The 26711-nt window shown below is 36.1% G+C and overlaps 1 protein-coding gene across 1 annotated transcript in view; it reads left to right on the top strand.

Annotated features, from left to right (window-relative positions):
* The window catches only part of LOC132010476 (uncharacterized), a 556343-nt gene that overhangs the window by 440482 nt on the left and 89150 nt on the right, over positions 1-26711 (top strand). The gene's annotated exons all lie outside the window — the stretch shown is intronic.

The following is a 26711-nucleotide window of genomic DNA, read 5'->3' as shown; positions in this document are numbered from 1 at the left end:
TTTCTTGATTAAATCTGACATGGCTGTAAGTTTGAGGGTAATTAGTCCAGAGCTAGTATAGGGGATTGATGATGTCATTGAGGGGCTTTCTATCTTTAGTGGCTTGGCTTACTGGTCATGGCAAGAAAGCTGCTCTATCTTGAGGCATCACTCCCATGCTCAGGGCAGGAAGAAGTGATCATGGATTCGCCAACTGCTCTCACTCATTGGGAAAGCAGAACTTTCTCCAACATCCTTACCAGAATTCTGTGTTTCATTGGACAGGAATGTGTCATCTGATTAGAGATAGCAGCTAGGGCATCTGGGGAAGTGGATATTTAGCTTCTTAAGCCTCATTAGGATGCAGGGAAATAGGTTTGGGAATGGCTGCTGTTTTAGCCAGGTGACAGAGTCAGATATATTTCCTTTCTCCTCACATTGCTTTTATCTTCCTTAGTATTACATCAAACCCTAGGAGAGGAAGCTAAATCTGGTTTGTATCTATTCACCAGTTAGGTAATACCTCTCTGAGCCTCAATGTCCTTATCTTTAAAATCTGAAGCAGTGCTGCCACATCAAAAATGTATTTTGAATATTGAATTATAATATGGATAATCATTTGGAGATCTGATACTCATTATAAGTAGTTCTAAAATGTAGGTTAATTTTCTATTGGCTGATTTTCTGATTTGTAAGGCAATATGGCTTTGGATGATCAAACAGGTACACATTGGCTTTCATTTCATCTTGCCTTCCTAGTTAATTAGAGTCAAATATCTCTGGTAGGCAAATTTGACTCTAGGTCTTGAGTTTGTTCTGAGTTTCTGTAAAAAATAGTTTAGAGATGGAAAAGAGTAAAGAATGGTTGTTTTATCCCAGTTGGTATATAAATTTAGGAATTTGAGGTATATAAATTTAGGCATAAAGAAATAAGAGTTATGGTTATGGACACTTTGGAATGTTAAATTATGAAACAGGACTGTGGGACATGATAGGCTCAGAAACTCCTCAGATAACCAGCTATTTTCCCTGGTAAACTTTTTTTCAACACTGCTCACACATTGGCCAGTTGACATTTCTGGACTTCTTTGACATTTGAGATGACCAATTACCAATAAAATTCCTGAGGGTTCATGAGACAGACAGCCTCCATCTTAACTTGCACTTCAGAATCTTAGGGATCATTATTATGAAGGGTGAAGGTGTATGAGTTAGGCTTTGCTGTAGTAACAAATAAACACAAATCTCAGTGAATTACCAATACATGTTTTTTTCTTGCTCATGTATATTACTGTGCAGATCCAGTGATTTCCCCAAGTAAACTTTCTTTCATTTAGTAACCAGTGCTCCAGGCAGCTTCCATTTTGTGGCAGAAACGTTTGAGGATGTGGCCTTCATTGGCTCAAGTAGATAGATGATTGGAGATGGAGGAGGCCCATAAGCTTACATGATCTTTGCCTGGAAGTGACATTTGTTACTTTTTATCTCCATCTCCATCAGTTGTCTAGAATTTTCACATGACCCAACACACCTGCAAGGGGGACAGAAAATAGAGGAAAGTATGAATCTCTCATAAGCACCAAATTGTCTTTGTCATAGAGGAAATACTTTCTTGGTAGTTATAACTTTGAGGTTTAAATTAAGTGAGATAACATTTGGAAAATGCCTAGTGGAATATCTGGCTCCATGAGGACTGAGACCATTATCTGTTTTGTTTACTTCTATATGCCAGTCTCTGGGCAGAGTGTTTGGCAAATAGGAGGGGCTATAGAGTGAATGAATAGAAGACTGAATGACTGAGTGGCTGACTAAATGAAGGAACAAATAAGCAAGCGCTAACTACATTTCTTTCAACCATATTTTATCTATTGATAGTAACATTTGTCTTCATAGATTGGCCTAACATCCAGCACATAGTGTATACTCAATAAATGTTTGTTGACACTGAGGTTGATGACAAGGCTAACAGTTAATGGTCTAACTACGGTTCTATTGAATGACTGTTTTTATCTTCCACAAGGAGAGTTAAATTTTTAAAATAGAATGAATTGTATCCTCTTCTGGAAGTTTAATTTATGTCTATTTTAGAAGTACAATCTTGAAAAAACTTTGTTCAACTTTGAAATACCAGAACAAATGTTCACCATGTGCTGCACGAAGTTTAAGGCATTTAATGTAACTGTACTGTCCCTAGCAGATTGCTTTTCTTTCTTAAACAACATAAATTTGCTGAGCTGGGCCTTAAAGTACTATGATTTGTTGACATGAATTCAACATGATCCCAACCTGCATAGTAAGAATGTTTTGATTCCTTTGCCAATTTAGATTCCTTTGCCAAGTTGTGTGGAACATGCTTTTGGTCTTGGCAATCCCCTGCATTTTAGCTATTCTATTTCTTCTAAGTTCCAGAGAGAGACATTAATTATTTTTCTTTGTACTCCTGGGAGTCATACACATGATATTACTAGATAACAGCAGTAAGTAGATTGTTTGCTGAGACATTTGAAGTTGAGGTGGTACCAAGTATTTCTGCCTGTTGAAGACTGGTCTAAATGGTTAACACTCAGCTGGTATTTATCAAAGTTGTGGTTTTACCAGTCATAGCCAACAGGTAGACTGAAGCACTTATTTTGTCCATGAAGACATGAAATACGACTTTCCATTTTTATTGACAAGATGTGCTTTCTTGATTAAAACTAGGTGGATGGGTAAACTTGTATTGTTGGTTTTAGGGAGAAAAAGATTTGAAACACTGAGAAACATGAATTGGAGAAAATCTTAGCATATAAGGATTTGGTACTGATGTCTCTGGCCATCCTTGTAGAAAATGAAGAAATTATGTGGATTGTACAAACAGAGAATTTTCAATTTGGTTACAAAGTTGTATGCAAAGTTTGAGACTTGTTTGTTGGTCTTTTAAAAAAGTGCATGGTTCATTTATTCTGTAATTATTTATTAAGTTCAAATGGTATGTCAGGCATTGTTCTAGGTGCTGTGGATATACCAGTGACCAAAATGTTAAAGCAAAATAAAACAAACTCTCTCTCTCTCTGTCTCTCTCTCTCCTCCTCCTCCTCTCTTTCTCTCTCTCTCTCTCTCTTTGAAGAGAGAGAGAGAGAGAAAGAGAGGAGGAGAGAGAGCAGGGGTGGGGGGAAGGGTTGGACAGAGGGAGAGAGATAATCCCAAGCAGGCTCCATGCCCAATGTGGAGGCTGACATGGATCTTGATGTGGGGCTTGATCTCATGACCACTTGAGATCATGACCTGAGCCAAAAACCAAGAGTCAGACTCTTAACCCAATGAACCACCTAGGCACTCCAAAGCGAACTCTCTGGAGGGAGAGTTTAAGGAACTTGACTGAAGTCATACAGGTCCTAAATGGCAGTGCTGGGATTTGAATTAGGCAGTCTGACTTATAGCCCATGCTGTTAACTATTAAGTTTTGATGACTTCTTATTTTTTTAATTAATATACTTAAAAATAAATTAATAGATTTAATTTCTAGAGCAATTTTAGGTTTTCAGATAAAATTGAGCAAAAAGTATAGAGCATTCCAACATACTCTTCCACCACCCCTGCCCAAAAATATTTGTTGATTTTTGATGCAGAAAACAATGGAAAATGAATCAAATAGTAGTCTACTTAATGCATGTCCCTCTCCTTTCTCTGTAGTTGTGTTACAATAGAGGTGGCTGAGAAATTTCCTAGTCTTAAATTATTCATGTATTCTTTCAAGAGATAATTATAGAATCTCTTCCATATACTGTGATGCTCAAATAGAGTGATGAATAGACTGACATTATCCCTGCCCTTATTGTGTTTATGGTAGACTGTGAGTCTTGACATAAATAATATCAAAAATGAGGATAGAATTATAAAAGACAGACTTTTTTTTTTTTTGAAACAGAGACTTAAAAAGAAAATGTGGCACACAATTTTTTAAAAAATTTTTTTAATTTTTTATAAACATATATTTTTATCCCCAGGGGTACAGGTCTGTGAATCGCCAGGTTTACACACTTCACAGCACTCACCAAAGCACATACCCTCCTCAATGTCCATAACCCCATGGCACACAATTTTTGATTGGGAGCTTATACAAGTCCTGTAAGGTCGTACTATTTAAATGACACCTGAAAGGTGAATAAAGGTTCCCCTTGCAGAGACTAAGAGAGGGTGAGGGAAGGGGATCAAAATGCACAGTTAGTGAGAAGGCAAAGGGTTTGGAGGTTTCAAATATAAAGGAGCTGGGTCAGTAAGGAAATGGAAAATGACTGGTCAGAGAGATAGGAGAAGAGCCAGGAGACTTTGTTGTCAAAGTAGTCAAGAGAAAGTATGGTTATATAAGGTCAACGGAGTTTAAGATTCAAAAACAAAACAAAACAAAAAAACCATAAAAAAACAAAACAAAACAAAACTCCATTGATTGGAGGCTGTTTGTTACCTTCCATTTTTTGATATCAGCAGTAACAGAAGGGTTATTTAAAATTTTTTTTTAATTCAAGTGCATGTTTTCTTATCAAAAGTAATGTCCTTGGGTTTAAGATACAGTACTGTCTTTGAAGTAAGTTGTTTAATTAATGGAATGTGAGAAAGTAGTGGTAGTGTGTACAGATAATACTGATGAGCAGCCTGTATAGAGGAAGAGCGAGAGAACAGTAGCTAGAAGGGGAGGTGGTGTGGGAGGAGTTGGGTTTTCAGTTTGACACTAATTGGAGCAAGTTAAAATACTGATTTCAGAGAACTAAGAGAGAGGGCAGTGGGGAGGGAGAGACTGAAAGTGCAATTAGGAGGGGAAAACTGAAGTGGCAGAAAGGTGTAATCTGGGCACCCATAGAGGGATTGACCTTTGCTAGAAGGAGCCTCATTTCCTTCAAAGTTATCAGAAGGAAAAACGAAAAGATGAGTAAGGATTTAGTCAATCGATTTGATAGCAATATTTTTTAAGATTTTATAGCAATATTAATGATAAGTATATAATGATAATTATACATACTTCTCATTAAGAAGTATGAATAAAGGGGTGCTTGAATGACCCAGTTGTTAAGCAACTGCCTTCCGCTCAGGCTCAGGTCATGATCCCATGATCCCGGGATCAAGCCCCACATCGGGCTCCCTGCTGAACAGGGAGCCTGTTTCTCCCTCTGTCTGCTACTCTGCTACTTGTATTTTCTCTCTCTGTGTGTGTCAAATAAATAAGTAAAATCTTTTAAAAAAGAAGAAGAAGAAGAAGTATGAAGCAAGAAAGTAGTGTGGAGATGGGGAAGAAGAAAGTTCAGGTATTTGAAGGCAGTGAATAGTGACTGTGAAGTGAAAGAGAGACAACTTCTTCGAAAATGATGTTAAGCTGCCAAGCAGTGTTGAGTAACCATTTGAACTGATGACCAAGAGTATATAGTGATATCAGCACATTAGAATCTAATTTCAGTGGACCTAGACTCAAAATGATAAAAGTTTACGAAAACTCTCTCTCTCATATTTCTTGGTCTTAAGTTGAGAATGATGGAGTGTTTCTACAGACCCCTTCTCTTTGGAATGCCATATTCTCCTTCATTTGAATTCCATTTCCTGGTCCAAGGTGGTGTTCCATTGCAGCCAGCAGGAAGGAGAAAAGGGGCAAAAAGGCTACAGCAGTTCCCTCTTTAAGTTTCTTGTTTGAGAGTGGGATGATTGAACTAATAACTTCGGATACTGAGCAGTTTCAAGTGTTGGCAGTCCAGGGTCTCACTCTGGGGATATGATATCTGAGGTGATAGGAGAAAAAAGTCACTGGAGATAAGGAAGTCAAGGATCCAAGGAGCTATATTAGATGGGTCATTCCCATGGACTCTGACATCGAGATGGATGGCAGAATTGGAGGAACAAAGAAAAAGAGAGAACCCAGGACCCAAATCTTTAAGGATAAAGGAGAAACCATGAAGATAGTAGAAAAGCACAGGGGGATTGGGAGCAATTACAAGTTAATGACAACAATCATGTATGGACTCGAAACCAAGTAAGGATGAAAGTAAAGGTAGGAATGGCCTTGTAGTTGGAAAAAAGGATGTGGTGTCAGTGGATTGGGGATATCGATGAGATGGAGATACTAGATCAAATGATTTCGAAAATGAAAATACAATGGAAATAGTAAGCTGCCACCTCTTATAAAGAAGCTTAGTTTTTATTATGAAGAAATGGGATATGATTTTTATCCAACAAGACACCCCAGTAATTATTTTTTTCATGTTAGTACAGCCTGAGCTTGTAGCTTTCAGAATAATTTTTTCTGAGAAATAAATTTATAACAAAACATTATTTTTGAGATATTTTTTTCTGTCATCTGTGTTAATAAGTACAGTTGACCCTTGAGCAACATAGAGTTGAACTGCACTGGTCCACTTAGGCAATTTTTAAAAATAAATACAGTACAGTACTGTAAATGCATTTTCTCTTTCTTATAATTTTATTCATCACATTCTCGTTTCTCTAGCTTACTTTATTGTAAGAATACAGTATATAATGCATATAACATATAAAATATGTGTTAATGGACTGTTATTGGTAAGACTTCTGGTCAATGATAGGCTATTAGTAATTAAATTTTCAAGAAGTTGAAAGTTATAGGTGAATCTTTCACTCTTGGCGGGAGGTTGGCACTCTTAACCCCTGTACTGATGAAGGGTCAACTGTATTGTTAGCTGCCCAAATATAACAAAATTAAAACTTTTTACATCTTTTTGACCTATATCCTAATCTTGTTATTTATTTATTTTTTTAAAGATTTTATTTATTTATTAGTCAGAGAGAGAGAGTGAGCACCTGCAGACAGAGTGGCAGGCAGAGGCAGAGGGCAAAGCAGGCTCCCTGTTGAGCAAGGAGCCCGATGCAGGACTCCATCCTAGGTTGCTGGGATGATAACCTGAGCCGAAGGCAGCCGCTTAACCAACTGAGCTACCCCACCCATGCGTCCCATCGTGTTATTTTTTATCTTTACTATTTGGAATATCTAAATCTTGTTCTGGTTATCCTTGCAAATATGGTCTTTATTTTACCTAAGTGCTTTATTTAAATTATAAAATAAGGTATGTCCATAGTATAAAAATAATTCAACAACACAGAAAGTTAAAAAAATTAAAAGCCAAAGAGTTTTCCTTTTTTGAGTTTTCCACTTCTAGTGCCACTCCTTAGAGACATTTATCTTGATTTTATTTTTTTATTCAATATGATTAACATACAGGGTTATATTAGTTACAGGTATACAATATCATGATCCAATAATTGTATACATTTCTCAATGTTAAGTGTACTCTTAATCCTCTTTATCTATTTCACACATGCTCTACTCGACACCCCTCCTATAACCATCAGTTTGTTCTCTGCATTTAAGAGCCTGTTTTTTGGTTCCTTTTATTTTTTCTTTGTTTATTTGTTTCTTAAATTCCACTCTGACTTTTTTTACTAGTATTATACCCTCTGGGTCCAGCTATGTTGTAAATGGCAAGCTTTCATTCTTTGTTATGGCTGAGTAAACCACATCTTCTTTATCTATTCATCCATTCATCTGTTGATGGACACTTGGCCTGCTTCCATATCTTGGCTATTATAAATAATGCTGCAAGACAATTGTCTTTGAATACTTCTAGAACCTTCTTGGTTAATGAAACAATTTAAAATAAATACATTAATTTATGTTTTTTGACCTTTTGTTTTTTTTTTTTAAGAAGTATAATGGACATACATTGACTTATCATGTTTATATAGTGTTATGGACTAAATGTTTATATCTTCCCAAAATTCCTATGTTGAAGGTAGAGGTGGGACCTTTGTGAGGTAACTTAGTTTAGATGAAGACATGAGGGTGGAGTTGCCATGATGGGATTAGTGCCTTGTCAGAAGAGGAAAAAGACAGTAGAGCATCCTCTCTGTCTGTGAGAGGCTGCCTTCTGTGAGCCAGGAATAAAGATCAAGGACTGAATCTGCTGGCACCTTGATCCTGAATTTCCCAGCCTCCAGAATTATGAGAAATTTCTGTTGTTTAAACCACCAGTAGGTGATATTCTGTCATAATATCTTGAGTTGATGAAGACATATAGTTTCTATTGACTTCCTAATAAGAAAACTTAGGAATTTAGCAGTTATAATTCTGATATCCTCCTTTATTCCCTCTACCTCCTGTTTTGATTAATAATATTGTTTTTAACATTTTCAATTAACACACTTAACCTTTTATTTCTTTATCCTAAACTTTGGACTGTCCTGAGTAATATAAGGAAGTTCTGTGTCTCCCTGTCCTTTCTTCTCTTCTCCTCCTTTTTCTATCAATGTTAACATGTCAAAACTACACCTTTTATATCTTGTTCTTTGATTATAATTCATTGTTCAATGCTTTACCCATAAGTTGATATCAAACTTTGAAAATCTTATAAATAGAACTTATAACATTTTGATTGTATTACTATTATTTATTTTAAAATCTAAATGGAAAAAAAAAAGGTCTGACCTCAAAGAGGATTTATTAAATGTATATTCCTTATTTTTATACTCTATTTTTTACTCAAAATGATACCCCATATTTGTTTTCTTTATATATTTTTAAAAGATTTTATTTATGTATTTGAGAGAGAGAGTGTGTGTGAGAGAGAGAGAACATGAGCACTGGGGAAGGGGAGAGGGAGAGGGAGAAGCAGACTTCCTGCTGAGCAGGGAGTCTAACACTCAGGACCCTGGAATCATGACCAGGGTTGAAGGCAGACACCTAACCCCCTGAGCCACCCAGGTGCCCCTGTTTGCTTCATATTTAAAACCTGACTTACCTTTAAAGTTTCTGATAATCTTGTTATTATAGTTGGTGGAGAACACATACCTTCATCTTATTATCACATCCATGAAATGGAGACTCTTCTTGAAGACATTCTTTAAACTTGCCTCCACATGCCACCTGATGGCCATTCTTAGATTAGTTGTTTTTATTTTTCATTTTATTTCTAAAATTATTGCATTGTTTCTAAGATGCCATGATTTCTTTCTCTTGGATTCCTCTCTCAGTTAGCTGGAATAGATTTTCAAGTTTGTTTGTTTGTTTTTTTTTTTTTTTTTGCTTTGTTTTTGTTTTCAGTAAGAGGAGGGAGAAAACAAATTTTCAGAATTCTTTCATGTCACTCTTAATTGACACTTGTTATTGTTCTGTTTGTTTCCTAACACGAAATGTTGATGATGAGAAAGAATGATGGTGCCATTTTGGTTCTTACTCCTTTGCAGATGACATGCTTTTCTTTGGGGGAAGATTTAATATATTCTTTCAGTGGAGTGCTGAAATATCATAAAAATATATAAGCCTGAAACTTTTTTCATCAGTTCTGAGGACTTGAGATAAATTTTATTCTATATGATTATCTTCTCCCTTCATTGTCTTTCTTCTTTTATCTTTGAATGATTTTAAGATTAGGTTTGGACATTCTGAATCTACTCTCCATGTCTCTTAAGATTCTTCCAATATTTCCTGTTTAATTTATCCTTTGGAACATGTTCTAGGGATTTTCCTTGAATTTACATTACTTATTATAAATATGTCCTATATCTGTTGCCCTTCTGTTATTTAGTCTCTTCAGTCTACATTTTATTTTGCAACTATTTTATTCCTCTCCAAGATCTCTTTCTTGCTGTCTAATTGACACTTTTTTTATAGTTAATTGTTTTATTATAGATGACTATTTCAAATATCTAAGAGAAGAATAAATATTATTTCTTTAAAAGCATTAGCATATTATTTATGTACCTTCTGGATCTATGTTTCTATTGTCCACTTTGATCTTTCTGGAAGTTGTGAATTTTCCTCAAATAACAAATGAACCTTGGTCTACTATTTGTTTTTACCAATGAAGAACTGCATTGATTGTGTAATATGTGGTCTGGATTTCTTTAGGAGTTGTGGACTGTTGTCCCCAAAGACTCACACTCTGAAAGAGAAGAGTCATTCTGTGTAAGGATAAGGACATGTTTCCATACAGATTTTGCTTTAGGATGTGGGAACAGGAAGTGTATAGGCAGGCCCAGGGCTACCATTGTCACCAAGCTAAAGAACATTTCATTTTGAGGTTTTACTTGCTAGAATTTGTAGGTGCAGAATACAGAATCCACTTCAATTAGTTTAACCAAGAAGGAATTTATTAAGAGATATTAAATAACTCACCAATTGTTGAGTGAGTTGATCAGCTTCTAGGAGAAACTACTAGAAACAAACTAACTAAAAACAATTGCGAGAACCTCACTAAAGAACTGGTCTAATTGGGGAACAGCTGCCACTTGCACCCTAGAGTCCAAGTAGATGCCCTGTGCCCAACCTGCTTCTTTGTGTAGGTCATGCCTAAATCAGAGTCTTGTGTGGACACAGCTGACTGGAGAACTAGTCATGTATCTACATTCTAGTTGCAATGTAGACTAGAAAATACAGGCTTTCAAAGTTGTATCTCAGGAAGTAATATTCACAATATTGGGACCCATGAAAAGTAGAGAAAGTGCTCTAAAGATTCGGAGCAGCTGTAAATGTTCAATGTCCCCTACGTGGAGACACATACTTGAGTTTATTTCAATCCTGGTTGAGCTGCCTTTCATTTTTTATGCCACTGGTCCAGTGGCGTTGAACATTTTTCTTTAAAAAGTTTATATATTTATATTTATTTTAAAGAGAGGAGAGCACACTCATGGTGGGAAGGGCAGAGGAAGAGGGAGAAGCAGACTGCTCTCTAAGCAGGGAGTCCGACATGGGGTTCAGTTGCCAGGACCCTGAGATCATGACCAAAGCTGAAGGCCTAAAATGCTTAACTGACTGAGCCATCCAGGTGCCCCAGCATTGTACTTGTTTTATCCCTCTCTGTAGTCCTAGCATACACATTAATGGACCCTTGACAGATTAATCTTTCTCATTGGAAAGCCCTACTTGAGGCTTAAGTTGGGACTCACTGCTATAGCCAACTGAACAGAAGAGGAAATTGAAGGGGCTGACTAGCCCAGTTATGCAAAGTAAGTCCTTTAACTAATTACCCTGATTCTTGCTCCAAGTTTGCTTGTACTCCCTCCATCTGTTGGGCCACGGGGTTGCGGGGGCGGGGATCCACCCGAAAGCACTGTGCTTACTTACCTCTGCTGCAGCCTCTTCTGACTATTTTTTTCATTCTAACTTAAGCATCAGTATGACCTATCTAACTGCTATCCTCCAGGAATTAGTTGAAACTTCTGGCTTGCTGATTGTATACTTCCTTTTTCTCTGCTGTTATGGATAGATTAGTTTTACATATCTGTACTGTCATTTCACTAGGACCTTGGAAGGAACTGGAAATAAATGTGGGGATTGAGACACTATTTTCTTACAAAATTTAATCCATATTTTAAAAAAAGGAAAAACACAATCTCATCTCATAGCCAGTCCCCTTCTCTGGCCTCTGCCCCATGTGTCCATCAAAATTGCTTACCTGGGGTTGGTAGACTTTTTCTCTAAGGGGCCAGTAGTGAATATTCAGGTGTTATTGGCCCTTTGACCTATGTTGCAGCTCCTCAGATCTACCATTATAGTGTAACTGCAACCATAGACAAAAGAAATAGGCACAGTGGTATGCCAACAAAACTTTATTTTCAAAAACAGATGGTCCACAGACCATAGCTTCCCCACCCCTCTTCCATATGAAAGGTCCTGAAGGAGACTGTATTGATAGTTTCAGTATTAGATAAGAAATGGAATGTTTGAGGATGTGTCCGTCTTTCATATTGGATTGATATTGTTAAGCTGGTTAATTGTTTAAAATCTCAGTTTCTCATCACCTGTAAATATTAAAAGTATGTTGACAGTAAAAAAAAATAAAAAAAAAGAGAAAAAAAAGGAAAAAAAAGTAGGTTTAAGAATATATCATCCTGGGGCTCCTGGGTGGTTCAGTCAGTTAAGTGTCTGCCTTTAGCTCAGGTCATGATCCTGGGGTAGTGGGATGGAGCCCCACCTCATCAGGCTCTTGGTTCAGTAGGCAGCCTGCTTCTCCCTCTTCTTCTGCCCCTCCCCGCTCTGCTCGTGCTCTTTTTTTTTTCTTTCGCTCTCTGAAATAAATAAAATCTAAAATTAAAAAAAAAAAAAAAAAAAAACGGAAAAAAGGATATACGATCCTGCACACAAAGTTGTTGTTGTTGTTGTTGTTGGTTTTTTTCCAACTGTTTTCTTGTGGAGTCAGTGAATGAATAATTTCTCGCTGGCTTTTTTGTGACTTTGCTCTTTGCAATAGGAAAGCAGCACTTGAAAAGATCTTTTTAGTGTATAGTGCCCAGATAACAGAGAGTTTCCTCAGATACTAACATGTTTACATGTAAAGCAGAAGAAAGGTAGAATCCCCCAAATAAGCATCAGGAGCCCAGCACCACAGTGTTGCATGCATACCTAGAAAATTAGCATTTGAGGGGCCACCGCAACAAAACACTACTCACAGTAATTTTCACCAGAGTTTTCCCTTCAATGGGAAACCTATTAAAATGTGGAGGCAGGAGAAGGACAGAAAAGTGGAGAGCAGCTATAATATAAAGTGTTTTGAAGTTTAAATGGATCAGAAAGTTGCTGAAAACCTATTTTCCCCACACTTTGACTAAGGTGGATTTGTGACAGAAGCAGATTATATTTCCCTCTTTCATTTAAGCCATGCCATACTTCAACACCAATAAAAATCCCTTTAACTCAGATGTTCAGCTTGACATTTGTATATGCAAAACGGAGAGAGAAAAGTCAGCTCTAAGGTTGTCTCCAAAAGAGCAGTGAATCTTCCGGGGTCAGGCGTTAATCCTCCAAGTGCAGGGAAAACCTTCCTGTTCAGCAGAACTGATTCTCTTGCTCTGTCAGTTGCTTCTATTGCTGTGGAGACTGATGGCGCTCCTTGGAGCTGCTTTTGAATGAGCAGTCTGCGCTCATCACTTCCCACAGCCGCTCCAGCCCCTTGTTCTGCAAAGGAGCTTGTACCTGCTGCCCTCTGTGGAATATCACTAACTTCCTAGCCCGTGACTCCATTGAACTGGACTTTATCTTTTTTTGATGACCATGTGGCTTGTGGATATTTTCCTTTAAAAACATACATCTTGGATTCTTAAACCCTTCTTGTTCTTGCTTTCTTCCTACATCTGTCCTTACTAGAACGTTTAGAATATGTTTCCTCTGCTGCTGTCCTTTAAATATGAGGTTTTCCCCCAAATTCAGTGGCCACTGAGAGACAGTATTGCATATATGATTCTGTGTAAGGATGTCTGAACGAGATGGTGTGACCTCAAATCCTAACTTGGGCACATAGCTAGTAAGTATTCCCTGACCCTTCTATGCCTCCATTTTTTCATCTTTCGAATAGGGCTTGTGATAAAATCTACCTCACTGGATTTCCTGAGTAAAACTGTGTAATGCTGGGATACTAATACAGTAACGTGCATACAATCTAATAGGAATCTTGATACAATGTAGATTTTGATTCAGTCATTTCAGATGGGGCCAGAGATTTTGTATTTCTGACAAACTCCCAGGTGATACAGATGTTGCTGGTTTGCAGACACATGTGAGTAGTAAGGAGAAGGCTTAAAACCAAGTCTGGCAGTACAGAAATGTTGACATCATCATCATCATTGTCTTCCACACTGCATTCCTCTTTCTTTGAAACATTCTCTCTCACTCTCTCTGCCTCTCTCTCTCTCTCTCTTTTAATCTCATGCATGATCTTAGCATCATTCTACAAGAATGAAAGTTTTGTAAGTGCAGAGGTTTGATTTGTCTTATTTTATCTATGCATCCACTAATATTTGTTGGAAAAAGGAAACAAAGAAGGGAAGGAAGAAAGGTAGAATAATATTGCATGTGAACAACCCAGTGGTAACCACCAGATTGGACTTCTCTCTAGAATTCCACTGCCAGGCCACGGACTCTGCCAGATGCCTCCATCTGGAAGTGCCCCAGGCTTCTCTTAGTCCTTATAAAACTTACTGAATACTGGTACCAGTTTTCCTCTTGTATCCCTCTTTTCTCCAAATCTGTGACTCCTCTATGCTTTTTATTTCTTTTTATGGTACTCCCACATTTTTATTTATTTCTTTTGTGATTGCCATTTTTCTCCAAAAGGAAAGTCCTGAGCTCATCTCTACTCTCACAGCGGTACATACCCCTGATGGCTCATCCCACACTCCACCTCCCTCAAGGAGCTTTCCAATGTGCCCCAATGTTGTAGATTCTCCGACACCAGTAATACTGCAGGAGGTATCTCTTCTGTGGCCCACATCTAACTGAATAATGGCGCTTACATGAGTAAGCACCCACTTGAGTCATTTAGGATTCTGGACATATCTCCTGTACCATCTTTGTTATTATTGTCACTCTTAGGTCTCTGTTCTTTTTATATCATCCAGTTATTGATTCATAAATGAAAGATTTCCTGTTCTCTCTCTGAGGATATTAACATTTTTGAAGTGTTCTTCTCTATGAATCTCTGTTTTGCCCCAATTCTTTTTTTGTTCTCATTTTTGTTTTGTACATTGGTATTTTTTTTTCCCCTAAGCTATCTGACTATCCTTTTCTGTTTGTTTAAACTTAAGAGCATGGTACCAGAGGTAGTTGGAAATTCTTCTATGCAGTTGATTGGGCTACTTTATCAGGGAATCCCAAGACCATTACCTTTAGTCAGGTTGGTCAAAAATCACCAGAGAAGAATTTTCCAGTCTTTTATAATCATTCATATGTAAGCTTTTACTTATTCCCTGTTTTTACTAAAGTATCTCTGCTCTTAGCTCTGCCTCACTGTTCACAGACATATTTATTCTTTTCAGACATGAATCCTCCTGTCTTTTGCAGAGGTGGGGCCTTTAGCAATTGCCTGGCTATGCAAAGTATAAGAAAGAATCTGGACATCAAATTCTTCTTGAGTAAAGTTGGAATGCAATCATGCAATCCTCAGTCTTTTTTCCATGGTCACTCCCTTTTCTAGAAGTTTCCATATAACCAACTCCTGATCTGTGTGAGTTCTGCAGTGAAGAATGAGTTGTTTCTGAGCTCTCTTGGTGCTGCCTCCAAACTCAGCTTTCCCAAGCCTGAATATACAAGCTTTTTCTCTAGTCTTTCTGATTTCAAACTGTCAGACTCACATTACTATAATCCCTCTTCGCTTCCTTTGTCTTGTAGGTTTGTTCTTTTAAACCATCTTTTTAATTGTCTACACAATGCCCAAGATTATTTAATGAACTTTTTATTTTAAGCATAACATATTTTGAGAAGTATCATGCAATATTACTCAGCATGAAGTTGACACTTCCTAGACATTTGTTGACTTGAAGAATTAGCTATCTCTTGGCATTCTTTAGAATAATTGTTTTTAATAGTGCATTTTACGCAATGTGTTCTTGTGTGAGGGTGTGTGTGTGTGTGTGTGAGAGAGAGAGAGAGTTCAACAGCTGATCATTTAGCCACTTAATGGAAGCAACACTACAGATTGTCTGTGTACCCCCAGGAACAGTTCCCCACTGCTGAGTTAACATATTACTCAGCAGGGTTGGGACGCTGGCAGTGGTGTAAGTATTATCATTATTTTCCAGAATATTACCATCTGCTCATTTGATCCATTAACCTCCTATTGTACCTCATAAAAGAAATGTCCAGCTAAAGAAGCAGATACACTGTAGAACTAAGCAAGGGAAAATATGTTCAATGCACACTTTGCTTTGGGAACAGGGGTCAATGCTTCTCTGATTTTCTTTCTCTTTCCTAAATAGTTCATTAACTTGCCTGAAAGGAGATCATAGATTATCCACATAAATGAAATGATTCTGGTCTAGTTTGTTTATTTACTGTGGGTAACAGGTTAAGGCAAATCAATTAACCTTTAAAATTGTCATTTTTTTTGTGTCCACCAAGGGCAGATGAAATAACTGAGCTCATATCATAACTGGTTAAATTCATGTACAACTTCTCTCCTCTCCCACAGCCACAAAAGGTGGCTTTTTTGACCAATCATTGTGGTTCCTTGAAATGATCTAATTTTTATATCGGTCATATTAACATTTACATGAGGCTGTAAAGTCTGAAAAGTTATGTGATTTGCTAGTTTACCTGGGTTATTTATGCAAGTACTTTTCTGTATTTCTTAACATTTAATAATAATAGTAATACTCTATAATACATTCTATATTACAGAGGCTGTTTTGAGTACTGTGCATAGTAACTCATTTAATCCTCACAAATACCTTTTGAAGTTAATATTATTCCACTTAACTAATAACAAATGAGGCATTAGAGAATTAAACAACTTTCCTGGTCACATAGCTAGTAACTAGTAGGGCAAAGGTCTGAAACCATGCCCACTGTCTTCAGAGCCAGCCTTTCAGCGTTACACCCCACCACCACCTTAATTCCTAAGATAATTCAGGTCCATCTTAACCATCATAGTAAATGCCCTTGACTGAAGAGTGAATGGAAGTCTTTTTTTTTCGTGACCTGAAGTTATGCTTGTTATAAAGATTCTCTAGGAGTACAGGATCTATAAAAGATATTAATTATAGTTCCACTGCCTTCCAGATTAAATTATGACTTCTGTTAGTGTATTAATTTTAATCTTGTTTAAGGCTTAATCCTAATCTAAAATTAAGATATGCAAGGTTAGTAGGCTTCGAAACTCAAGAAGTTATTAAATTAACAAATAAAAATTTAAATGATGTGAAATCTGGACTCTTGAATTTTTGAAAAATTTTGAAAGCCAAACAAAATAAAAACCTCTTACATATGAAGTGGACCATTATTTTACTTTTAAGGATATTAAAAATGGAGCTTTGAACTTGATAAAGTATGTTTCAAAAAAAGCTAACATCTAACATCATACTGAATGGTGGGTTTTCTCCCTAAGATCAGATACAAGGCAAGTATCTTCTCTCACCACTCTTTTTCAATATCGTATTGAAAATTCTAGCTAGGGGCGCCTGGGTGGCTCAGTGGGTTAAAGCCTCTGCCTTCAGCTCAGGTCATGATCTCAGGGTCCTGGGATCCAGCCCCACATTGGGCTCTCTGCTTAGCAGGGAGCCTGCTTCCCTTCCTCTCTCTGCCTGCCTCTCTGCCTACTTGTGATCTGTCTGTCAAATAAATAAATAAAATCTTTAAAAAAAAAAAAAAAAGAAAAGAAAATTCTAGCTAATTCAACAAGGCAAGGAAGGAAAATAAAAGAATATAGATTGAGAAGGGAAAAAAAGTCTGTGTTCACAGATGGCATATTCATCCATACAATTTGAAAGAACCAGCAACAACAAGAACCAGAGGTAACAAGCAATGATAGCAAGGTTACAGGATACAAGGTTAATATACAAAAGTCAAATGCTTTCCTCTATAACATCAATTATAAGTGAGATGTGAAATTAAACACACATTACTACTTACACTAGCACCACCCTCCCCCCCCCCCAAAATGAAATACTTAGGTATAAACCTAACAAAATATATACAAGACCTATATGAGGAAAACTCTTAAAAGTTTAACCAAAGAAATTGAAGAACTAAGTAAACGGAGAGATGTTCCAACTCTATGGGTAGGAAGACTCAATATTGTCACAATGTCAGTTCTTCCCAACTTGTCTAAGTAGTCCATACAATCTCAATCAAAATCTAGCAAGTTGAGCTTGTGGCTATCAGCAAACTGATTCTGAAGTTTCCGTGCCGAGGCAAAAAACCCAGAATAGCCAGCACAATAATGAAGGGAAAAAAATAGTGTTGGGGGACAGATACTACCTAAACTTCAAGACTTACTATGAGGCTGCAGTAATCAAGATAGTGTATTGGCAAACTAAATGAAAGTAGATCAATGGGATGGAATACAGAGCCCCAAAATAGACCTGCATGGATATAGTGAAGTGGATCTTCAACAAAGAAGGAAAGACAAAGCAATGGGACAAAGTTAGTGTTTTCAATTTGGTGTCGGAACATCTGGATACTGACACGCAAAAAAAAAAAAAAAAAAACCCAAAAAACAACAAAAAAAACTTAGACCCAAACTCTATACCCTTCAAAAAATTAGCCCAAAATAGATCATAGACATACATGTAAAATTCAAGACTATAAACTTTCTAGAAATAACATGAGTAAAACTGGATGACCTTGGTTGTGGCAAGGCCTTTTGACATACAAAAAGCACTGTCTATAAAATAAAAACTTGTTAAACTGGATTTTATTAAAACTAAAATTTTCTGCTCTGCAAAAGATAATGTCAAAAGAATAAGACATGCTATAGACTGAAAGAAAATGTTTGCAAATAACACATCTGATAAAAGGACTATTATCTAAAATATACAAAAAACCTCTTAAGTAAGAAAAACAACCAATTCTGTTAGGCCAAAGACCTTAACAGACACCTCACCAAAGAAGATCTGTAGATGGCAAATAAGCATATGTAAACACGTCATCAGATAAGTGAAAATTAAAATAACAGTGAGATATCACTGAATACCTATTAGAATGGGAAAATCCAGAATACTGATGTAGAGCAACAAGAATTCTGATCCTTTGCTGGAGGAGGTCAAAATTGTACAACTACTTTGGAAGAGAGTTTCTTATGAAACAAAACATATTTTAACTATGAATTCAGCAGAAACATTCCTTGATGCTTACCTAAACAATTTGTAAATGTATGTCCCTGTGGAAACCTGCACATGGATGTTCATAGCAGCTTTATTTATAATTGTCAAAACTTGGAAGCAACAAAGATGTTCTCAGGAGGTGAGTAGATAAAAAAGGTGTGACACATCCAGGCAGTGGAATATTATTCAGCACTAAAAAAATGAGCTATCAGTCATGGAAAGACATGGAAGAAATTGAAATGCATATTACTAAATAAAAGAAGCTAGCCTGAGAAGACTACATATTGTATGATTCTGTATACATGACATTCTGGAAAAGGAAAGACTGTAGAGACATTAAAAGGATCAGTGTTTGCCAAGACTGGGGATAGGAGAGGAATTACTAGGCAGAACACAGAGGATTTTTAAGGCAGTGAAAATACTCTTTATGATACTGTAATGACAGATACATGCCATTATACAGTTGTCCAAACCCATAGAATGTACAACACCAAGAATAAACCCTAATGTAAACTATGGACTTTGGGTGATTATGATGTGTTGCTGTGGGTTCATAAATTGTAACAAATATACTATACTGGCGGGAGATGTAGATAATGGGGTAGGCTATGCATGTGTAGGGGCAGGGGGTTCATGGGAGATCTTTTACCTTCCCTGAAATTTTTTTGTGAACCTAATACTGGTCTAAAAAACTGAAGTCATGGGGGGATCTGGGTGGTTAGGTCAGTTAAGCATCAGACTCTTAGTTTTGGCTTAGGTCATGATCTCAGAGTCCTGAGATCTAGCCCAGTTTCAGGTTTTGTGCTCTGTGTGGAATCTCCTTGAGATTTTCTCCTTCTTCCTCCCCAGCTTGTGTGTATTTATTTATTTATATAAATAAATAAATAAATAAAATCTTTAAAAAATTAAGTCATATAGAAATGGACATTCATATTCATTGCTTATAATTTAATTTTACACTGTTGAATCTGTTGTTTAAGTGCTTTAAATACATGGTTCTCTCCAAATGTTTCGATGTAGTTGAAAATGTTACTATTATAGCAAAAATTGAGAAAGGCACTGACCCTCACTTATGCCCCTTTGGGAGGTGAAGCCTTCAGCAGATTAAAAAGCAATTAAAAAATAAAAATTGATGCATTTCTTTTCATCAACCTTTACTTCTGTGACAATTTTTTTAAGTTATATTTTCTACAGTTTTGTAAGTTCATTTCTACCTTGTTCCAAAAACTGTCCCCATTATCTGAGTTAAATTAGTTCTGTTATTTCGTAGCTAGTTGATGAGGTAATCTTTTTATTCTTGACAAAGGACTGTTTTACATCTTTATTTGGCCTCAGAGCTGAAACTATTCTCATAGAGAATTAAAAATTGGGGGTTTGAATAGGAAGCTAAAATGGCTTGATGTATATATTTGAATGATTCAACATAGAAATGTCGAAATAATCTACTCTGCCAATTTTCTAAAAAAAAATCATAACTTTTAGGCTTATTCAGGAAAGAAAGAAATAAGGAAAGATAATATAGGCATTTCCCTTAGAGTCAAATAGTGTTATCTTTTTAAGGAGAGCTCATGTAAAAGAAAATTTACCTGAATATAACTTAAGATATTTAAAGAATAGGTGCTAAATATATACTCATGTACAGCTGACATGGATAAATGCATGTATATGAAAAATCTACATATATAAAAATACATTTAAATATAGAGTTAAACATACACATATATTACTTAGGTCCACGTTGTAATATATTTGACTTTAATACATCTAGAATATATCTGGTGGGTCTCTGTTTCTCCAAGACAGTTCAACACAGTTCTTCAAGTTATCTCTCTGTCTAGACCTATCTTTTTGATACAAGAAGATTAGATTAATGGTGAATATGTGACAAATATGCTTAACAGTAAAACAACTTATTCTTACACTATTTCGGGTCAAGGATAACCATGAAAGAGACTTGCTAAAGTATACTAGAGGAACAGTAAATCAGTAAATATCTTGGTTTTCCAAGATACAAGGAATCAGTAAATATTGATTACTGAATCAGTAAATGTCTTTACTGAATCAGTAAATATCTTGGTTTTCCAAGGTATAAGGAAACTGTTAGTATCCCCTGAAACTTTTGGGTATTTTCAAACTAAAGAAATTTAATACATGTAATGGTTACAAAGAGGGGGAAGTTCTAAGGAGCAAAGACAGGAAGGGGAAGTATCTTGGAGTTTAATTACTAAGAAACTGCTGAATACCCTTGCCTGTGGAACAGAAAAAGGACAATGGTGGTCCCTGGAATCTGTAGATTCGGCTAGAGCTTCTACTAAGGCTACCATTACTAATGTGCAAGCCATTTCTTCTGTCATTTGCAGGAAGGCAGCCGTCCAACTGCATTACCAGTTTCTTTCTCTGTATATATATAATATTTGTGTATGTATGTATATATATACACATACACATTTATTTATATATAATATTGTTTCCTAATTATTTATTGTTGCTATAGTTTTTGCAAGAAAAGTTGCTTTTTCAGTCTTTTGTTTACTTCTTAGGATAGTGGGGTGATTTAAATGTGGAACTAGAAACTGGAAGTCAAAGATGCTCATTTCTCTTTAATTTTAATTATGGAATTAAAAAAAAAATTTAGGATAAAAAAAAATTCCAGAAAGGCATTTTATTTGTTTCTGTCATTTTCCTGGAAGCACTGACAGTTTCTGACCAGTTAGCCATTAAGAACTAGGGTACCTACCCAGCTTAGGTTCCAAAGTTTATAAAGTATCTCCTATTAGATGTCTCACTGGGACAAGGCCCTGAATTTTTCTTCTGTGGTTGCCCAAATTCATAGTTTGAAAAAATTCTCATAAGGTACAAATCAACTGTCTTAGTTCCAGCTGTTACAAGAAAGTATACTAAACGAGATGGCCAAAAGAACAGAAATTCATTTCTCACAGTTCTACAGGCATGGAAGACCAGGATCAAGATCTGAAGAGTTCAGTTCCAGGCGAGAGCCCTCTTCCTGGCTTGCAGATGGACAACTTCTTGCTGTAACCCCCACATGGCTGCTCTCTTTGGGGTTACTTCTTAGAAGAACACTAATCCCATTCATGAGGGCTTCAGTCTCATGACCTAATTTCTTTCAAAAGACTCTATCTCCAAGTACCATCTCACTGAGGATTGAGTTTCAGTATATGAATTCTGGGGGTGGGGGGGGGGCACACATATCAAGTCCTTGGCACCAGAGTAAACTTCCCTTCTGGCTTTAGTGTGGTATTACTTACTATACTGGCAGATCATCAGTGCATTCAAGGATGTATTAATAATGTTTTATCAAATGTATTTAATTGTTTTCACTGGGGTATGCTTTGTGCCCCAATGTTGGGAGATGGGATGCACAACAATAAAATAGAGTGGGTTATAACAATTGAAGTTAGGGAATAATCTAAATTTCAGCCAACAGACAATGAGACAAATAAATAGGCAAATTCTAAGACATCCATTCTGGTACATAAGATACTCAACAGCTTTTCAAAGAGAATATATTACTATCTATGTTTGCTGAAATGTAAAATTATTTTGCATTTGAGACAAAAGCAGAATAATATGAGTGAGATAATACATACAGACACAGATATATACATAATGTAGAAACCTTAAATAATTCTGCAAGGATGCATTCAAATGATTACAAGCAACTACTTGAAGAGAGGACCATGAGGTCATTGGTGGTACTGGGAATTGAAAAAGGAATTTTGCCTGTTAATATATAGCCTTCTGAAATATTTACATTTTTAGGAAGTAAACGTTCATGTATTAAATTTTAAATAAAAATTTCAGGAATCTTGATAGAAGATAGCCTAATTGTCAATACATTCTTTATATGAATGAATTTAGTTTTCTAAATATAATAGCAATTATTTTGTGATACCTATTGGCATCGTTATTTATTTTAAATATATATCCATACATAATGTAGTCTGTTCTTCACCTTGATTTGGCATTGTTTGAATCATCAGTACATTTTGTGACTTCCATCATTTTAGCTGCTGGAATTTATGTTCTATTGAGGCTAAATCTATTAAATGTTATATCCCAGATTTGTTCTTTGAATAAGTTTAAATTAATTTTAATTCAGAGCAGGAGCTTTCTTCTGTAGACACATGCAGGATTTGTTAAAAATAAATTACTAAAAGTTTATTTCTGTCATAGTAGTTTGTGATAACTACTTTAGCAGTCTTGAAGGTAATTAGTTTTCTCAATTAAATATTTTAGTGATTTTATTTAAGGCAGTAATTGCATCAATAATGATCTTGAGGAGACTAAAATTTTTCTTTAACACCTTCTTTATTTTTCATGATATATTTTTCACTATGAATTATTGGCCTGGAAGATAAGTATGGGAAGCTATTTAAGGACTTTTGCTTAATGTGTTGTCATGAGGATACCATGCTAAAATGAAATATGCATATCAGAATGATAAAACCGTAGCCCCCGGGGGGCCTGGGTGGCTCAGTGGGTTAAGCCTCTGCCTTCAGCTCAGGTAATGATCTCAGGGTCCTGGGATCGAGCCCCGCATCAGTCTCTCTGCTTCCTCCTCTCTTCTGCTTGCCTCTCTGCCTACTTGTGATCTCTCTCTTTGTCAAATAAATAAATAAAATATTAAAAAAAAAATCCGTAGCCCCAATCTTCAGAACATACATTCAGAATTTTATTGTTTTAAGGTTAGTTTTGTTTTCAAACGCAGTGAGACTTTAAAGATTTTATTTATTTATTTGACAGACAGAGATCATAAGTAAGCAGAGAGGCAGGCAGAGAGAGAAAGGGAAGCAGGCTTTCCGCTGAGGAGAGAGCCTCATGTGATACTCCATCCCAGGATCCTGAGATCATGACCTGAGCTGAAAGCAGAGGCTTAACCCGCTGAGCCACCCAAGTGCCCCAGACCACTTTAATGCCTGGAACAAATACCACTGAAAACTTTTTCTCACATTATAGCTCTCACTTTACCATGGCCCAGTATAAAGCACTGACTGTAGTGGCTTCCTTTTACAACTGGTAATGAGATAAATGATGTTTGAAGCATGATAAGGCACTTGGCAGCTGGCAAGGAGGCGTTCAAAGACAGAGTAGCACAAATAAAGCCTTCAAGTTCTGAAAGTGGGTAGTCCTAAATGTGAGAATATAGACTGCTTTATGGCTGGAGCCTAGGGTACAAGAAGCACTAATACATATACGTATGCCTGAAGTAGCAGGCAGGAATGAGGTCACACCATGTAGAACCATTTACACCACTTCATGATTTACTAGATAGTTTGATAACGATAGGGAGATGAGTAGATGGCTGTGGGTACATAGATGAAAAGATATGACTATATATGTGCTATATTACATAGAAAAATGATATATAGTATTACCAATATTGACTTTAGAAAATTTAATATATTTGCATATATTGGATTATACCTGTGTGTCCACATGAGATCACATTCCTCAACTCCTTTTGCTTGTTAGATGCCTTGCACCTACACATTTGAAAATCTTACGAAATAGTACAGCATTGTTTGCTGGAGCAAAATTGAAGTTCTACAAAATCCCTATCAGTTCAGAAAACACTTGAATGAATTTCTAATGAGGATTTGGGTTATTAATTAGGCACGTTCACTAACATTTATTAAGGAGAACTGATAACAGGGCTCCCAATTTAAATTCATCTTTCTGACCTCATCCTTCATTTATTCTTGCACATACCCATTATGGTCGTGCAAAATTAATATGATGGACTATATCATTAAGTGTTAATTAGGTGGCATGTATTATCAGTGATGTAGAAATTTAAAGGTGGTAGAGATGCTGCCCTTGAGATAGTTTAGAGGTTTTAAACAGGTGAAAACTTCTATATTCTATGATCCATTTAGTACATATGTCAGAATAGTATTGCTAATGGGCAAATAAGCTTATTAGAATACTTCTTGCCTAGATCTAGTCTGTGCCTTGAAATCTAAACAAGTTCCTAATGTAAGCTCATTTTGGACAACATACCACCAATCTGTGTATTCTTTAAATTGCCCTGTTGTTCCAAATGAATATTCCTCCTTTTGTAAATTCTGTGTGGTGCTTGGGAATTAGCATTTCTTTGTAGAAAGTATCTTTTTCACAGGAATTTTGCAAGGAAAAAAAATAACGCATCAAAACTTCTTCCCTACCTTAAAGCCCTTGCTTATTCCATTTTTATTGGCTCTTCCCAATTCCACATTTTTCAATTTTTTTAGGTCAAGGGTGGGGGAGAGAGTCTTTCCTTTTTTCCTAGCTTCTATTTTATGCATTTTTAATGATACATAATTATATTTTGTTCAAGCTAAATGTTCTTTATATTATTAGTAATTATGTAATTATGATTTTGATCCCTTAGAGAGGACACCATTGTTGGTCTTTTTGTCCATAATAACAAAGCCTAGAAACCACTGTTTTGCTAACATTATATGAAGTGTGGCTGGTGCTACATTATTGTGTTACGATTGCTATGTAATTTAGTATATATATAATACATATTATTATATAGTATATGCTATGTGTTAATATACGATTCGTAAGAATGTCAGAGAAATGTGCTTTTCTGAATAGCTTAATTTGGGGGTTGCTTTATCTTGCCAATTCTAAGGGGGGAGTCTTCGCATTCTAACCTTTCTGAAATCGCGATGACCCTTACAAGCCATGATGTCTCACAATCTCTTTTGGTCAGGCTACCTCTTGGCATGATGGTCCCTGCGTGCTCATGAGCAGGATTGGTTAGGACCCATGATCACATATCTGTGCTAGTTCAACTCTTAGTGTTTGATTCCATACACACTGGCTGGGGAGGACTAATTGGGTATCAGAATTCTGCTTATTACCTTCAAACCTTCTAATAACAACTCTTGCTAAGATTTAGAAAGAGTTAACCTCAGGACTGGCGGACTTGCTGTCAGAAGCTTGGACAGGAAGCTCAGAAACCCTAGCGGAAACACCCTCTGACGAAAACCTACATCAGTAACCCCCTTGTCAGTTTCTAGAATGTAATCTGTATAGAAACCTGGGTAGTGACATCTCTGAGCTGATAAGTGATACAGGAAATTCAGACTCAGAATGTGATAGACTATCACAAGTACTTTTCACTTATATTTTCCTTTTTATGAGTGCGTAAGAGTGATAGAGTTAAAATTGTATCTCTTAGTAAATCTAACAGACCTCTTTCAACTAGTATGAAATAAAGATTCTAAATGATAATAAAACCTGTGCTATTTTTAATTGGCAGCTTTTTAATTCTTTCATATAACATATAAAATAGGGTACAATTAATGACACCCTAGAACTGATTGAAAACTATAATTGACTTCTTTTCCATAGAAAGTACAGCACATATTATTAAAACTTTGGGTTTTTTTGTGGGATCATCTCTATAAAGGTCAATTCTGGCTGTGCATACTGCCTATTAAGGTATAAAAATTACAGAACATAGGACAACTATGTAGATTGCATAGTTTGCATATCTTGAATATGTATGTGTATATTCATATATTGCATATAAAGCAACAGTAAGGCAAAAATTTTTCTTTTACATTTTCGATACCAGTGTTTATTTTGGGGAGGGGACTGACATTTAGTTGAAGGAGAAAACTCAACATAACTGATATAAAAATCTTCATTTATATAACTTCCATTTTAATCAGAATTTTATCATTTTTGCTAAATACTTGTGTTTCTAAACTCAGAGACCTACCACTGACCATATTTGACCTAATATTCTTGTGATCTACTTTAGCAATTTGCAGGAAATTCATGAGTCCTGAGGAAAACAATATATTGGAGATCAATAGGTGACATCTAATATTGAAGTCTTATTACCTTAACATTTCATTCCCATAAACCTTTTTGTTATTTAAACCAGCAATGGGAAATAATACTTTTTGATGAAAGCCTTGGGATGATCATTTATTACATGCATTTTAAAATGTATTCCATCCCAACAGAGAAGAGAAAATGTAGATACCAGGCCCTGCTATAATGCCATCTAATGCTTTCTCTGTTTTAAATGACTGATTTTAGTTTGCCAGAGTGTCTGTTTTCCCTAGTTCATAAATTCAGCAGCTGACTGAGACCTAAGAAATGTAATTTTTCTTTAAGATATT

This window comes from Mustela nigripes, chromosome 2 (assembly GCF_022355385.1).
Source record: "Mustela nigripes isolate SB6536 chromosome 2, MUSNIG.SB6536, whole genome shotgun sequence".
Lineage (NCBI taxonomy): Eukaryota > Metazoa > Chordata > Mammalia > Carnivora > Mustelidae > Mustela > Mustela nigripes.
This window is presented reverse-complemented; position numbering and strand designations above follow the sequence as displayed.